Raw genomic sequence first — 12,500 nt, forward strand, 5'->3', positions numbered from 1 at the left:
TGATTAGTACTTGGATGGGAGACCGCCTGGGAATACCAGGTGCTGTAAGCTTTTTCATTTTTTGGATCATATGTTTTTTTTTATCATATAGAGACATATTCACATGTCCAAAAATTCATCCAGAATCAAGGGCATGACATCTTTAAAAGGCCCCTTTCTGCACACAATAATGGCTTACGGCCATACCACCCTGAACTCTTCAGATCTCGGAAGCTAAGCAGGGTAGGGCCTGGTTAGTACTTGGATGGGAGACCACCTAGGAATACCAGGTGCTGTAAGCTTTTTCATTTTTTTGATCATATGTTTTTTTTTTATCATATAGAGACATATTCACAAGTCCAAAAATACAGCCAGAATCAAGGGCATGATATCTTTAAAAGGCCCCTTTCTGCACACAATAATGGCTTACGGCCATACCACCCTGAACACGCCCGATCTCGTCCGATCTCGGAAGCTAAGCAGGGTCGGGCCTGGGTAGTACTTGGATGGGAGACCGCCTGGGAATACCAGGTGCTGTAAGCTTTCTCATTTTTTTGATCATATGTTTTTTTTTTATCATAGAGAGACATATTCACATGTCCAAAAATTCAGCCAGAATCAAGGGCATGATATCTTTAAAAGGCCCCTTTCTGCACACAATAATGCCTTACGTCCATACCACCCTGAACACGCCCGATCTCAGAAGCAAAGCAGGGTCGGGCCTGGTTAATACTTGGATGGGAGACCGCCTAGGAATACCAGGTGCTGTAAGCTTTTTCAATTTTTTGATCATATGTTTTTTTTTATCATAGAGAGACATATTCACATGTCCAAAAATTCAGCCAGAATCAAGGGCATGACATCTTTAAAAGGCCCCTCTCTGCACACAATAATGGCTTATGGCCATACCACCCTGAACACGCCTGATCTCGTCCGATCTCGGAAGCTAAGCAGGGTCGGGCCTGGTTAGTACTTGGATGGGAGACCGCCTGGGAATACCAGGTGCTGTAAGCGTTTTCATTTTTTTGATCATATGTTTTTTTTTATCATAGAGAGACATATTCACATGTCCAAAAATTCAGCCAGAATAAAGGGCATGACATCTTTAAAAGGCCCCTGTCTGCACACAATAATGGCTTACGGCCATACCACCCTGAACACGCCTGATCTCGTCCGATCTCGGAAGCTAAGCAGGGTAGGGCCTGGTTAGTACTTGGATGCGAGACCGCCTGGGAATACCAGGTGCTGTAAGTTTTTTCATTTTTTTGATCATATGTTTTTTTTTTATCATATAGAGACATATTCACATGTCCAAAAATTCAGCCAGAATCAAGGGCATGACATCTTTAAAAAGCCTCTTTCTGCACACAATAATGGCTTACGGACATACCACCCTGAACTTGTCCGATCTCGGAAGCTAAGCAGCGTCTGGCCTGGTTAGTACTTGGATGGGAGACCGCCTGGGAATACCAGATGCTTTAAGCTTTTTCATTTTTTTTGATCATATGTTCTTTTTTTATCATATAGAGACATATTCACATGTCCAAAAATTCAGCCAGAATCAAGGGCATGACATCTTTAAAAGGCCCCTTTCTGCACACAATAATGCCTTGCGGCCATACCACCCTGAACACGCCCGATCTCGTCCGATCTCAGAAGCTAAGCAGGGTCGGGCCTGGTTAGTACTTGGATGGGAGACCGCCTGGGAATACCAGGTGCTGTAAGCTTTTTCATTTTGTTTAATCATATGTTTTTTTTTAACATATAGAGACATATTCACATGTCCAAAAATTCAGCCAGAATCAAGGGCATGACATCTTTAAAAGGCCCCTTTCTGCACACAATAATGGCTTACGGCCATACCACCCTGAACACGCCCGATCTCGTCCGATCTCGGAAGCTAAGCAGGGTCGGGCCTGGTTAGTACTTGGATGGGAGACCGCCTGGGAATACCAGGTGCTGTAAGCTTTTTCATTTTGTTTGATCATATGTTTTTTTTTATCATATAGAGACATATTCACATGTCCAAAAATTCAGCCAGAATCAAGGGCATGACATCTTTAAAAGGCCCCTCTCTGCACACAATAATGGCTTATGGCCATACCACCCTGAACACGCCTGATCTCGTCAGATCTCGGAAGCTAAGCAGGGTCGGGCCTGGTTAGTACTTGGATGGGAGACCGCCTGGGAATACCAGGTGCTGTAAGCTTTTTCATTTTTTTTGATCATATGTTTTTTTTATCATATAGAGACATATTCACATGTCCAAAAATTCAGCCAGAATCAAGGGCATGACATTTTTAAAAGGCCCCTGTCTGCACACAATAATGGCTTACGGCCATACCACCCTGAACACGCCCGATCTCGGAAGCTAAGCAAGGTCAGGCCTGGTTAGTACTTGGATGGGAGACCGCCTGGGAATACCAGGTGCTGTAAGCTTTTTCATTTTTTTGATCATATGTTTTTTTTTTTTCATATAGAGACATATTCACATGTCCAAAAATTCAGCCAGAATCAAGGGCATGACATCTTTAAAAGGCCCCTTTCTGCACACAATAATGACTTATGGCCATACCACCCTGAACATGCCCGATCTCGTCCGATCTCGGAAGCTAAGCAGGGTCGGGCCTGGTTAGTACTTGGATGGGAGACCGCCTGGGAATACCAGGTGATGTAAGCTTTTTCATTTTTTTGATGATATGTTTTTTTTTATCATATAGAGACATATTCACATGTCCAAAAATTCAGCCAGAATCAAGGGCATGACATCTTTAAAAGGCCCCTGTCTGCACACAATAATGGCTTACGGCCATACCACCCTGAACACGCCCGATCTTGTCCGATCTCGGAAACTAAGCAAGGTCGGGCCTGGTCAGTACTTGGATGGGAGACCGCCTGGGAATACCAGGTGCTGTAAGCTTTTTCATTTTTTTGATCATATGTTTTTTTTTTATCATATAGAGACATATTCACATGTCCAAAAATTCAGCCAGAATCAAGGGCATGACATCTTTAAGGCCCATTTCTGAACACAATAATGGCTTACGGCCATACCACCCTGCACTCGTCCGATCTCGGAAGCTAAGCAGGGTCGGGCCTGGTTAGTACTTAGATGGGAGACCGCCTGGGAATACCAGGTGCTGTAAGCTTTTTCATTTTTTTGATCATATGTTTTTTTTTATCATATAGAGACATATTCACATGTCCAAAAATTCAGCCAGAATCAAGGGCATGACATCTTTAAAAGGCCCCTTTCTGCACACAATAATGGCTTACGGCCATACAACCCTGAACTCGTCCGATCTCAGAAGGTAAGCAGGGTCGGGCCAGGTTAGTACTTGGATGGGAGACAGCCTGGGAATACCAGGTGCTGTAAGCTTCTTCATTTTTTTGATCATATGTTTTTTTTTTTATCATATAGAGACATATTCACATGTCCAAAAATTCAGCCAGAATCAAGAGCATGACATCTTTAAAAGGCCCCTTTCTGCACACAATAATGGCTTATGGCCATACCACCCTGAACTCGTCCGATCTTGGAAGCTAAGCAGGGTGGGGCCTGGTTAGTACTTGAATGGGAGACCGCCTGGGAATACCAGGTGCTGTAAACTTTTTCATTTTTTTGATCATATGTTTTTTTTTATCATATAGAGACATATTCACATGTCCTAAAATTCAGCCAGAATCAAGGGCATGACATCTTTAAAAGGCCCCTTTCTGCACACAATAATGGCTTACGGCCATACAACCCTGAACTCATCCAATCTTGGAAGCTAAGCAGGGTCGGGCCTGGTTACTAGTTGGATGGGAGACTGCCTGGGAATACCAGGTGCTGAAAGCTTTTTCATTTTTTTGATCATATGTTTTTTTTTTATCATATAGAGACATATTCACATGTCCAAAAATTCAGCCAGAATCAAGGGCATGACATCTTTAAAAGGCCCCTTTCTGCACACAATAATGGCTTAAGGACATACCACCCTGAACTTGTCCGATCTCGGAAGCTAAGCAGCGTCTGGCCTGGTTAGTACTTGGATGGGAGACCGCCTGGGAATACCAGGTGCTGTAAGCTTTTTCATTTTTTTTGATCATATGTTCTTTTTTTATCATATAGAGACATATTCACATGTCCAAAAATTCAGCCAGAATCAAGGGCATGAGATCTTTAAAAGGCCCCTGTCTGTACACAATAACAGCTTACGGCCATACCACCCTGAACACGCCTGATCTCGTCCGATCTCGGAAGCTAAGCAGGGTAGGGCCTGGTTAGTACTTGGATGGGAGACCGCCTGGGAATACCAGGTGCTGTAAGCTTTTTCATTTTTTTGATCATATGTTTTTTTTTTATCATATAGAGACATATTCACATGTCCAAAAATTCAGCCAGAATCAAGGGCATAACATCTTTAAAAGGCCCCTGTCTGCACACAATAATGGCTTACGGCCATACCACCCTTAACACGCCCGATCTCGTCCCATCTCGGAAGCTAAGCAGGGTCAACTTTTATCAATCAATCAATCAACTTTAATTTGTATAGCGTCAACTCATAACAAGTGTTATCTCGAGACACTTTACAAGAAGCAGGTAAAATACCTTACTCATTGTCTGTTAACATTACAAAAGAGCAGGTAAAAGACCTCACTCATTGTTATGTTACAAAAAGCAGGTAAAGGACCTTACTTATTGCTATGTTACAAAGATCCGGCCTATCCATCATGAGCACTTTAGCAAAGCAGCAAAAGTTACAGTGGTAAGAAAAAACTGCCTTATTAAAAGGCAGAAATCTTCGGCCGGATCCCCGGCTCATGACGAAACAGTCTTCACAGGCCTAGACTGCGCCGGGCTTGGAAAGGGATAGGGGGAGAGATGGGATAAGATGCAGGAAGAGGGATAGAGAGCAAGGGGGTGGGGGGAGGTAGACCGTCCATCAGCAATCCGGTGGGGAGGGGAGGGGGTGTGGGGGGTTGTTCTGGCAGGCCGCCAACCCACGATCCGGTGGGGAGGGGGTAGTGGTGGGGTGGGGGTTGTTCTGGCAAGCCGTCAACCGATGATCTTGAGGAGCCTAGGGGAGCTCAAGAGATCCCAGGAAAGTAGGTGGTTAGTGACTGAGATATATAGATAGATACATGCAGTAATATGATGTACTGTATATGCATAGAGAGAGAGAGAGAGAGAGAGAGAGAGAGAGAGGAGCTCAAGGTGCCAGTTCCCCCGGTAGTCTAAGCCTATAGCAGCATAACTAAGAGCTGGTCTACACCAGCACCAGCCCTAACTATAAGATTTATCAAAAAGGAAAGTTTTAAGTCTAATCTTAAAAATACAGACTGTGTCTGCCTCCCGGACCCCGGCTGGAAGGCGGTTCCAGAGGAGAGGAGCCCGATAACTGAAGGCTTTACCCCCCATAGTACACTTGGAGACTGTAGGTACCACCAGCAGGCCTGCACTCCGGGACCGCAACGCTCTCAAGGGACAGTACGGCACTAGTAGCTCCTTAAGATAAGATGGTGCCTGGCCATTTAGAGCTTTGTAGGTGAGAAGAAGGATCTTGAATTCTATTCTAGACTGTATAGGGAGCCAGTGCAGAGAAGCCAGGACAGGAGTAATGTGGTCCCATTTCCTGGTTCTGGTCAGTACACGAGCTGCAGCATTCTGGACCCGTTGAAGAGTCTTTAGAGATTTGCCAGAGCACCCTGACAAAAGAGAGTTACAATAATCCAGTCTGGAGGTAACAAATGCATGAACTAGTTTTTCTGCATCACTTTGCGACAGGATATTCCTGATCTTGGATATATTACGAAGGTGAAAGTAGGCTGTTCTTGAAACTTGACTGATGTGAGAGCTAAAAGACATATCTTGATCAAAAATAACTCCTAGATTCCTAACAGTGGTGCTAGATGCCAGGCTGATGTCATCAAGGACAGTCACATCACTAGAAAAAGTCTCTCTGAGGTTCTTAGGGCCTAGCACAATAACTTCAGTCTTGTCTGAGTTAAGTAGCAAAACATTTCTGGTCATCCAGGTCCTAACGTCCTTAAGGCATGTTTCTAGCTGACATAACTGACTGGTACCATCGGGCTTCATTGATACATAAAGCTGAGTATCATCTGCATAACAATGAAACTGTATGGAGTGTTTCCTCATAATATTTCCCAGAGGAAGCATATATAATGTAAAAAGAATTGGTCCAAGCACTGAACCTTGTGGGACTCCATGGCAAACTTTAGTGTGCATAGAGGACTCATCATTAACATGTACAAACTGAGATCGGTCTGATAAGTAGGATTCAAACCAACTTAAAGCAGTCCCTGTAATTCCAAGCAAATGCTCCAGTCTGTACAACAGGATCCGATGGTCAATGGTGTCAAAAGCAGCACTAAGATCTAACAAGACGAGCACAGACAGAAGTCCCCTGTCTGAGGCTAGAAGTAGATCGTTTGTAACTCTAACTAGTGCAGTCTCAGTGCTATGGTGGACTCTAAATCCTGACTGGAACTCTTCAAATAAACTGTTGTCATGGAGAAAGTCACACAGCTGTTTAGCTACCACCTTCTCCAGGATCTTCGAGATAAAAGGAAGGTTGGATATAGGTCTGTAGTTAGCCAGAGTTCCTGAGTCCAGAGTAGGCTTTTTAAGTAGAGGTTTGATTACCGCTACTTTAAATGTCTGTGGTACATAGCCTGCCAGTAAAGACATATTGATCATATCTAATATGGAGTTGCTAACTAAGGGAAAGACTTCCTTAAACAGCTTGGTTGGGATTGGGTCCAAAATACAGGTTGACGGTTTCGATGCAGAAAAAATGGAATGTAGCTCTGAAAGGTCGATTGGAGAAAAACAGTCGAGACTAATATCTGGTCCTGGAACTGTCTCTGCCGCAACAGACGTATCTGCACCAGGTAAGGGCAGGAGGTTACCAATTTTGTCTCTGATGTCTAGAACTTTGTTGTTGAAAAAGCTAAGGAAATCATTACTGCTGAGGGCTAGAGGAATACAAGGCTCAATGGAGCCATGACTCTCTGTCAGCCTGGCTACAGTGCTGAAAAGGTATCTAGGATTGCCTTTGTTTTCCTCGATTAGAGAGGAGTAGTAGGCAGCTCGGGCGTGACGTAGAGCCTTCATATATCTTCTATGACTATCCTGCCAGAAAAAACGAGATTCTACCGTTTTGGTCGAACGCCATATTCTTTCAAAATTCCGTGATGATTGTTTCAGAGTACGGGTTTCTGAGTTGAACCATGGAGCCACTCTCCGCCGCTTGACAACCTTCTGTTTCAGGGGAGCAATCGAATCCAGAGTAACTCTCAGCGAATCCACTGCACTATCAACAAACTGATCTAGCTGAGAGGGACTAAAGCTATCGTAAGAGTTTCCAACTGGGTTGAAACACGGTACTGAATCAAAAACAGCTGAAATAGCTTCCTTAAATCTAGCCACAGCACTATCCGACAAACTTCTAGAAAGCACACCTCTTCCAGGCAGAGGTAATTCTAGTAGGACAAAATCAAATGTAATAAAAAAATGGTCTGATAGCAGAGGATTTTCTAGGAAAACTGTAAGGTTATGGATTTCAATTCCATAAGCTAAAACAAGATCCAGGGTGTGGTTAAAATGATGAGTAGGTTCGTTTACACCCTGGGTGAAACCAATAGAGTCTAATAGTGACATGAAAGCTGTGCTCAGGCTATCATTTTCAACATCCACATGGATATTGAAGTCACCTACAACAATTATTCTATCACTGCTAAGGACTAAGTCTGATAAAAATTCTGCAAACTCAGATAAAAACTCAGAATATGGGCCAGGAGGGCGGTAAACTACAGCAACTAGAACTGGCTGAAAGGTTCTTGAGACTGGATGTGGAAGACTAAGAACAAGGCTTTCAAAAGAAGAAAAATTCAGCTTTGGTCGAGGGTTAACTAAAAGACTGGAATTAAAAATAGCTGCTACTCCACCACCTCGTCCGGTGTCTCGAGGTATATGAGTATTAAAATGACTGGGAGGAGTGGATTCATTCAAACTAACATATTCATCTCGACACAGCCAGGTTTCAGTCAAAAAAAGTAAATCAATGTGCTGATCTGATATCAGATCATTCACTAAAAGAGACTTGGATGCTAAGGACCTAATGTTCAAAAGTCCGCAGTGAATCCTTCGATCTTGTAGCAAAATCGTATTCGTAGTTTTGATTCTAATCAGATTCTGATGATTCACGCCGTTTGGATGACTTATAAAAACGCGTTTGGGCCGGGGGACAGACACAGTACCTATAGTATAACTACAGTTCGATTCAGAATTACAGCTATAGTGACTGGGAGACAGATCTAAGGGAGGCGCAGAGAAGTGTGTAAGACTGCAGCTCTGCCTCCGGGTCTGAACTCTGAGTTGTTGTCAGGGTTTTGGACTAATAACCTCTGCTATGTTTCTAGATAATAGAGCTGCACCGTCCAAAGTGGGATGGATGCCGTCTCTAGCTAGCAGACCAGGTTTTCCCCAAAAAGACTGCCAGTTATCTATGAAGCCCACATCGTGTGCTGGACACCACCTCGACAGCCAGCGGTTGAGTGATGACATGCGGCTATACATGTCATCACTGGTCTGATTTGGGAGGGGTCCAGAGAACACTACGGAGTCCGACATCGTCTTAGCAAAAGTACACACCGACTCCACATTAACCTTAGTGACTTCCGACTGGCGTAGTCGGGAGTCATTTGTGCCGACATGAATTACGATTGTATCAAATCTACCTTTAGTCTTTGTCAGCAACTTTAAATGAGATGCGATGTCGCCCGCTCTGGCCCCGGGTATACACCTAACTATGCCCGCTGACTTCGCTAGCTTCACGTTTCGGACTATGGAGTCTCCAATAATCAGAGTTTTATTCTCAGCGGGTGTGTCGCTGAGTGGGGAAAATTTGTTTGAAACGTGAAGTGGTTGGTGGGGAACCGTGTGCTTCGATTTTCGACTATGCTTCCCTCGGACAGTAACCCAGCCACTGCCTCCCGGCTGCTCGGGAGTTACCGGGGGGGAAGCCAAGCTATGTCGGCCCGCACCTGCTACAGGTGGCTGGCTAACTACTGCTGCATACGATGACTCCGACTCAATGGTGCGGAGCCGTCTCTCTAACTCAGACACCCTCGCCTCCAAAGCTAAAAATAAACTACATTTCTTACAAGTATCATTATCACTAAAGGAGGACGAGGAATAACTTAACATCTGACACGTAGAGCAGGAGAGAGCAGGAGAGGGAGAGACAGAAAAAGAAGCCATTGTAAAGCTAACTGCTAGGCTAAACTAAGAGTAGGTACACAGTAACACAGTGCAGAGGAGAACAGAACAAGCAATTATGCAATACGCTCACCGTAGTACGCTGCTCTGCTCAGGTGCTGCTCGCTGCTCTGCTCAGGTGCTGCTCGCTGCTCTGCTCAGGTGCTGCTCGGCTCGGTCGGGCCTGGTTAGTACTTGAATGGGAGACCGCCTGGGAATACCAGATGCTGTAAGTTTTTTCATTTTTTTGATCATATGTTTTTTTTTTATCATATAGAGACATATTCACATGTCCAAAGATTCAGCCAGAATCAAGGGCATGACATCTTTAAAAGGCCCCTTTCTGCATACAATAATGGCTTACGGCCATACCACCCTGAACACGCCCGATCTCGTCCGATCTCGGAAGCTAAGCAGGGTAGGGCCTGGTTAGTACTTGGATGGGAGACCGCCTGGGAATACCAGGTGCTGTAAGCTTTTTCATTTTTTTGATCATATGTTTTTTTTTTATCATATAGAGACATATTCACATGTCCAAAAATTCAGCCAGATACAAGGGCATGACATCTTTAAAAGGCCCCTTTCTGCACGCAATAACAGCTTACGGCCATACCACCCTTAACACGCCCGATCTCGTCCGATCTCGGAAACTAAGTAGGGTCGTGCCTGGTTAGTACTTGGATGGGAGACCGCCTGGGAATACCAGACGCTGTAAGCTTTTTCATTTTTTTGATCATATGTTTTTTTTTATCATATAGAGACATATTCACATGTCCAAAAATTCAGCCAGAATCAAGGGCATGACATCTTTAAAAGGCCCCTGTCTGCACACAATAATGGCTTACGGCCATACCACCCTGAACACGCCCGATCTCGTCCGATCTTGGAAGCTAAGCAGGGTCGTGCCTGGTTAGTATTTGGATGGGAGACCGCCTGGGAATACCAGGTGCTGTAAGCTTTTTCATTTTTTTGATCATATTTTTATTTTTTATCATATGGAGACATATTCACATGTCCAAAAATTCAGCCAGAATCAAGGGAATGACATCTTTAAAAGGCCCCTTTCTGCACACAATAATGGCTTAAGGCCATACCACCCTGAACTCGTCCGATCTCGGAAGCTAAGCAGTGTCGGGTCTGGTTAGTACTTGGATGGGAGACCGCCTGGGAATACCAGGTGCTGTAAGCTTTTTCATTTTTTTGATCATATGTTTTTTTTTATCATATAGAGACATATTCACATGTCCAAAAATTCAGCCAGAATCAAGGGCATGACATCTTTAAAAGGCCCCTGTCTGCACACAATAATGGCTTACGGCCATACCACCCTGAACACGCCCGATCTCGTCCGATCTTGGAAGCTAAGCAGGGTCGTGCCTGGTTAGTATTTGGATGGGAGACCGCCTGGGAATACCAGGTGCTGTAAGCTTTTTCATTTTTTTGATCATATTTTTATTTTTTATCATATGGAGACATATTCACATGTCCAAAAATTCAGCCAGAATCAAGGGAATGACATCTTTAAAAGGCCCCTTTCTGCACACAATAATGGCTTAAGGCAATACCACCCTGAACTCGTCCGATCTCGTCCGATCTCGGAAGCTAAGCAGGGTCGGGCCTGGTTAGTACTTGGATGGGAGACCGCCTGGGAATACCAGGTGCTGTAAGCTTTTTCATTTTGTTTGATCATATGTTTTTTTTTATCATATAGAGACATATTCACATGTCCAAAAATTCAGCCAGAATCAAGGGCATGACATCTTTAAAAGGCCCCTTTCTGCACACAATAATGGCTTACAGCCATACCACCCTTAACACGCCCGATCTCGTCAGATCTCGGAAGCTAAGCAGGGTCGTGTCTGGTTAGTACTTGGATGGGAGACCGCCTGGGAATACCAGGTGCTGTAAGGTTTTTCATTTTTTTGATCATATGTTTTTTTTTTTAATCATAGAGAGACATATTCACATGTCCAAAAATTCAGCCAGAATCAAGGGCATGACATCTTTAAGAGGCCCCTTTCTGCACACAATAATGGCTTACGGCCATACCACCCTGAACACGCCCGATCTCGGAAGCTAAGCAGGGTCGGGCCTGGTTAGTACTTGGATGGGAGACCGCCTGGGAATACCAGGTGCTGTAAGCTTTTTCATTTTTTTGATCATATGTTTTTTTTTTATCATATAGAGACATATTCACATGTCCAGAAATTCAGCCAGAATCAAGGGCATGACATATTTAAAAGGCCCCTTACTGCACACAATAATGACTTACGGCCATACCACCCTGAACACGCCCGATCTCGGAAGCTAAGCAGGGTCGGGCCTGGTTAGTACTTGAATGGGAGACCGCCTGGGAATACCAGGTGCTGTAAGCTTTTTCATTTTTTTGATCATGTGTTTTTTTTTATCATATAGAGACATATTCACATGTCCAAAAATTCAGCCAGAATCAAGGGCATGACATCTTTAAAAGGCCCCTGTCTGCACACAATAATGGCTTACGGCCAAACCACCCTGAACACGCCTGATCTCGTCAGATCTCGGAAGCTAAGCAGGGTCGGGCCTGGTTAGTACTTGGATGGGAGACCGCCTGGGAATACCAGGTGCTGTAAGCTTTTTAATTTTTTTGATCATATGTTTTTTTTTTATCATATAGAGACATATTCACATGTCCAAAAATTCAGCCAGAATCAAGGGCATGATATCTTTAAAAGGCCCCTTTCTGCACACAATAATGCCTTACGTCCATACCACCCTGAACACGCCCGATCTCAGAAGCAAAGCAGGGTCGGGCCTGGTTAATACTTGGATGGGAGACCGCCTAGGAATACCAGGTGCTGTAAGCTTTTTCAATTTTTTGATCATATGTTTTTTTTTATCATAGAGAGACATATTCACATGTCCAAAAATTCAGCCAGAATCAAGGGCATGACATCTTTAAAAGGCCCCTCTCTGCACACAATAATGGCTTATGGCCATACCACCCTGAACACGCCTGATCTCGTCCGATCTCGGAAGCTAAGCAGGGTCGGGCCTGGTTAATACTTGGATGGGAGACCGCCTAGGAATACCAGGTGCTGTAAGCTTTTTTAATTTTTTTGATCATATGTTTTTTTTTATCATATAGAGACATATTCACATGTCCAATAATTCAGCCAGAATCAAGGGCATGACATCTTTAAAAGGCCCCTTTCTGCACACAATAATGGCTTACGGCCAAACCACCCTGAACTCGTCCGATCTTGGAAGCTAAGCA

The 12,500-nt window shown here is 44.1% G+C and overlaps 16 non-coding genes and 13 pseudogenes across 16 annotated transcripts; all 29 read left to right on the forward strand.

The window, feature by feature from the left end:
* The first annotated feature begins 172 nt into the window (after nucleotides 1–172).
* On the forward strand, nucleotides 173–281 carry LOC132964755 (5S ribosomal RNA; annotated as a pseudogene).
* Nucleotides 282–403: 122 nt separating this feature from the next.
* LOC132964703 (5S ribosomal RNA) lies at nucleotides 404–522 on the forward strand. Its single transcript, XR_009669658.1, has one exon. It is a non-coding gene; the product is annotated as a 5S ribosomal RNA (ribosomal RNA).
* A 122-nt stretch (nucleotides 523–644) lies between these two features.
* Nucleotides 645–753, forward strand: LOC132964994 (5S ribosomal RNA; annotated as a pseudogene).
* A 121-nt stretch (nucleotides 754–874) lies between these two features.
* Nucleotides 875–993, forward strand: LOC132965133 (5S ribosomal RNA). Its single transcript, XR_009669767.1, has one exon. It is a non-coding gene; the product is annotated as a 5S ribosomal RNA (ribosomal RNA).
* A 121-nt stretch (nucleotides 994–1,114) lies between these two features.
* Nucleotides 1,115–1,233, forward strand: LOC132965263 (5S ribosomal RNA). The gene has a single exon (XR_009669890.1). It is a non-coding gene; the product is annotated as a 5S ribosomal RNA (ribosomal RNA).
* A 354-nt stretch (nucleotides 1,234–1,587) lies between these two features.
* On the forward strand, nucleotides 1,588–1,706 carry LOC132965261 (5S ribosomal RNA). The gene has a single exon (XR_009669888.1). It is a non-coding gene; the product is annotated as a 5S ribosomal RNA (ribosomal RNA).
* A 122-nt stretch (nucleotides 1,707–1,828) lies between these two features.
* On the forward strand, nucleotides 1,829–1,947 carry LOC132964760 (5S ribosomal RNA). Its single transcript, XR_009669664.1, has one exon. It is a non-coding gene; the product is annotated as a 5S ribosomal RNA (ribosomal RNA).
* A 122-nt stretch (nucleotides 1,948–2,069) lies between these two features.
* On the forward strand, nucleotides 2,070–2,188 carry LOC132965081 (5S ribosomal RNA). Its single transcript, XR_009669717.1, has one exon. It is a non-coding gene; the product is annotated as a 5S ribosomal RNA (ribosomal RNA).
* A 121-nt stretch (nucleotides 2,189–2,309) lies between these two features.
* On the forward strand, nucleotides 2,310–2,418 carry LOC132965537 (5S ribosomal RNA; annotated as a pseudogene).
* A 122-nt stretch (nucleotides 2,419–2,540) lies between these two features.
* LOC132965276 (5S ribosomal RNA) lies at nucleotides 2,541–2,659 on the forward strand. The gene has a single exon (XR_009669902.1). It is a non-coding gene; the product is annotated as a 5S ribosomal RNA (ribosomal RNA).
* Nucleotides 2,660–2,780: 121 nt separating this feature from the next.
* On the forward strand, nucleotides 2,781–2,899 carry LOC132965360 (5S ribosomal RNA). Its single transcript, XR_009669982.1, has one exon. It is a non-coding gene; the product is annotated as a 5S ribosomal RNA (ribosomal RNA).
* Nucleotides 2,900–3,019: 120 nt separating this feature from the next.
* LOC132965534 (5S ribosomal RNA) lies at nucleotides 3,020–3,128 on the forward strand (annotated as a pseudogene).
* A 121-nt stretch (nucleotides 3,129–3,249) lies between these two features.
* On the forward strand, nucleotides 3,250–3,358 carry LOC132964974 (5S ribosomal RNA; annotated as a pseudogene).
* Nucleotides 3,359–3,481: 123 nt separating this feature from the next.
* Nucleotides 3,482–3,590, forward strand: LOC132964893 (5S ribosomal RNA; annotated as a pseudogene).
* A 121-nt stretch (nucleotides 3,591–3,711) lies between these two features.
* LOC132965045 (5S ribosomal RNA) lies at nucleotides 3,712–3,820 on the forward strand (annotated as a pseudogene).
* Nucleotides 3,821–4,174: 354 nt separating this feature from the next.
* On the forward strand, nucleotides 4,175–4,293 carry LOC132965444 (5S ribosomal RNA). The gene has a single exon (XR_009670043.1). It is a non-coding gene; the product is annotated as a 5S ribosomal RNA (ribosomal RNA).
* Nucleotides 4,294–9,602: 5,309 nt separating this feature from the next.
* LOC132965135 (5S ribosomal RNA) lies at nucleotides 9,603–9,721 on the forward strand. Its single transcript, XR_009669769.1, has one exon. It is a non-coding gene; the product is annotated as a 5S ribosomal RNA (ribosomal RNA).
* A 122-nt stretch (nucleotides 9,722–9,843) lies between these two features.
* On the forward strand, nucleotides 9,844–9,962 carry LOC132965482 (5S ribosomal RNA; annotated as a pseudogene).
* A 121-nt stretch (nucleotides 9,963–10,083) lies between these two features.
* Nucleotides 10,084–10,202, forward strand: LOC132965310 (5S ribosomal RNA). Its single transcript, XR_009669935.1, has one exon. It is a non-coding gene; the product is annotated as a 5S ribosomal RNA (ribosomal RNA).
* A 122-nt stretch (nucleotides 10,203–10,324) lies between these two features.
* On the forward strand, nucleotides 10,325–10,433 carry LOC132964934 (5S ribosomal RNA; annotated as a pseudogene).
* Nucleotides 10,434–10,554: 121 nt separating this feature from the next.
* Nucleotides 10,555–10,673, forward strand: LOC132965311 (5S ribosomal RNA). The gene has a single exon (XR_009669936.1). It is a non-coding gene; the product is annotated as a 5S ribosomal RNA (ribosomal RNA).
* Nucleotides 10,674–10,795: 122 nt separating this feature from the next.
* Nucleotides 10,796–10,914, forward strand: LOC132965331 (5S ribosomal RNA). Its single transcript, XR_009669955.1, has one exon. It is a non-coding gene; the product is annotated as a 5S ribosomal RNA (ribosomal RNA).
* A 122-nt stretch (nucleotides 10,915–11,036) lies between these two features.
* Nucleotides 11,037–11,155, forward strand: LOC132965389 (5S ribosomal RNA). Its single transcript, XR_009670009.1, has one exon. It is a non-coding gene; the product is annotated as a 5S ribosomal RNA (ribosomal RNA).
* Nucleotides 11,156–11,279: 124 nt separating this feature from the next.
* Nucleotides 11,280–11,388, forward strand: LOC132965401 (5S ribosomal RNA; annotated as a pseudogene).
* Nucleotides 11,389–11,510: 122 nt separating this feature from the next.
* Nucleotides 11,511–11,619, forward strand: LOC132965494 (5S ribosomal RNA; annotated as a pseudogene).
* A 121-nt stretch (nucleotides 11,620–11,740) lies between these two features.
* Nucleotides 11,741–11,859, forward strand: LOC132965143 (5S ribosomal RNA). Its single transcript, XR_009669777.1, has one exon. It is a non-coding gene; the product is annotated as a 5S ribosomal RNA (ribosomal RNA).
* Nucleotides 11,860–11,981: 122 nt separating this feature from the next.
* On the forward strand, nucleotides 11,982–12,090 carry LOC132964995 (5S ribosomal RNA; annotated as a pseudogene).
* Nucleotides 12,091–12,211: 121 nt separating this feature from the next.
* Nucleotides 12,212–12,330, forward strand: LOC132965271 (5S ribosomal RNA). The gene has a single exon (XR_009669898.1). It is a non-coding gene; the product is annotated as a 5S ribosomal RNA (ribosomal RNA).
* A 122-nt stretch (nucleotides 12,331–12,452) lies between these two features.
* The window catches only part of LOC132964946 (5S ribosomal RNA), a 109-nt pseudogene continuing 61 nt past the window's right edge, over nucleotides 12,453–12,500 (forward strand).

Source organism: Labrus mixtus, unplaced genomic scaffold (assembly GCF_963584025.1).
Source record: "Labrus mixtus unplaced genomic scaffold, fLabMix1.1 SCAFFOLD_72, whole genome shotgun sequence".
NCBI classification, from domain to species: Eukaryota; Metazoa; Chordata; class Actinopteri; order Labriformes; family Labridae; genus Labrus; species Labrus mixtus.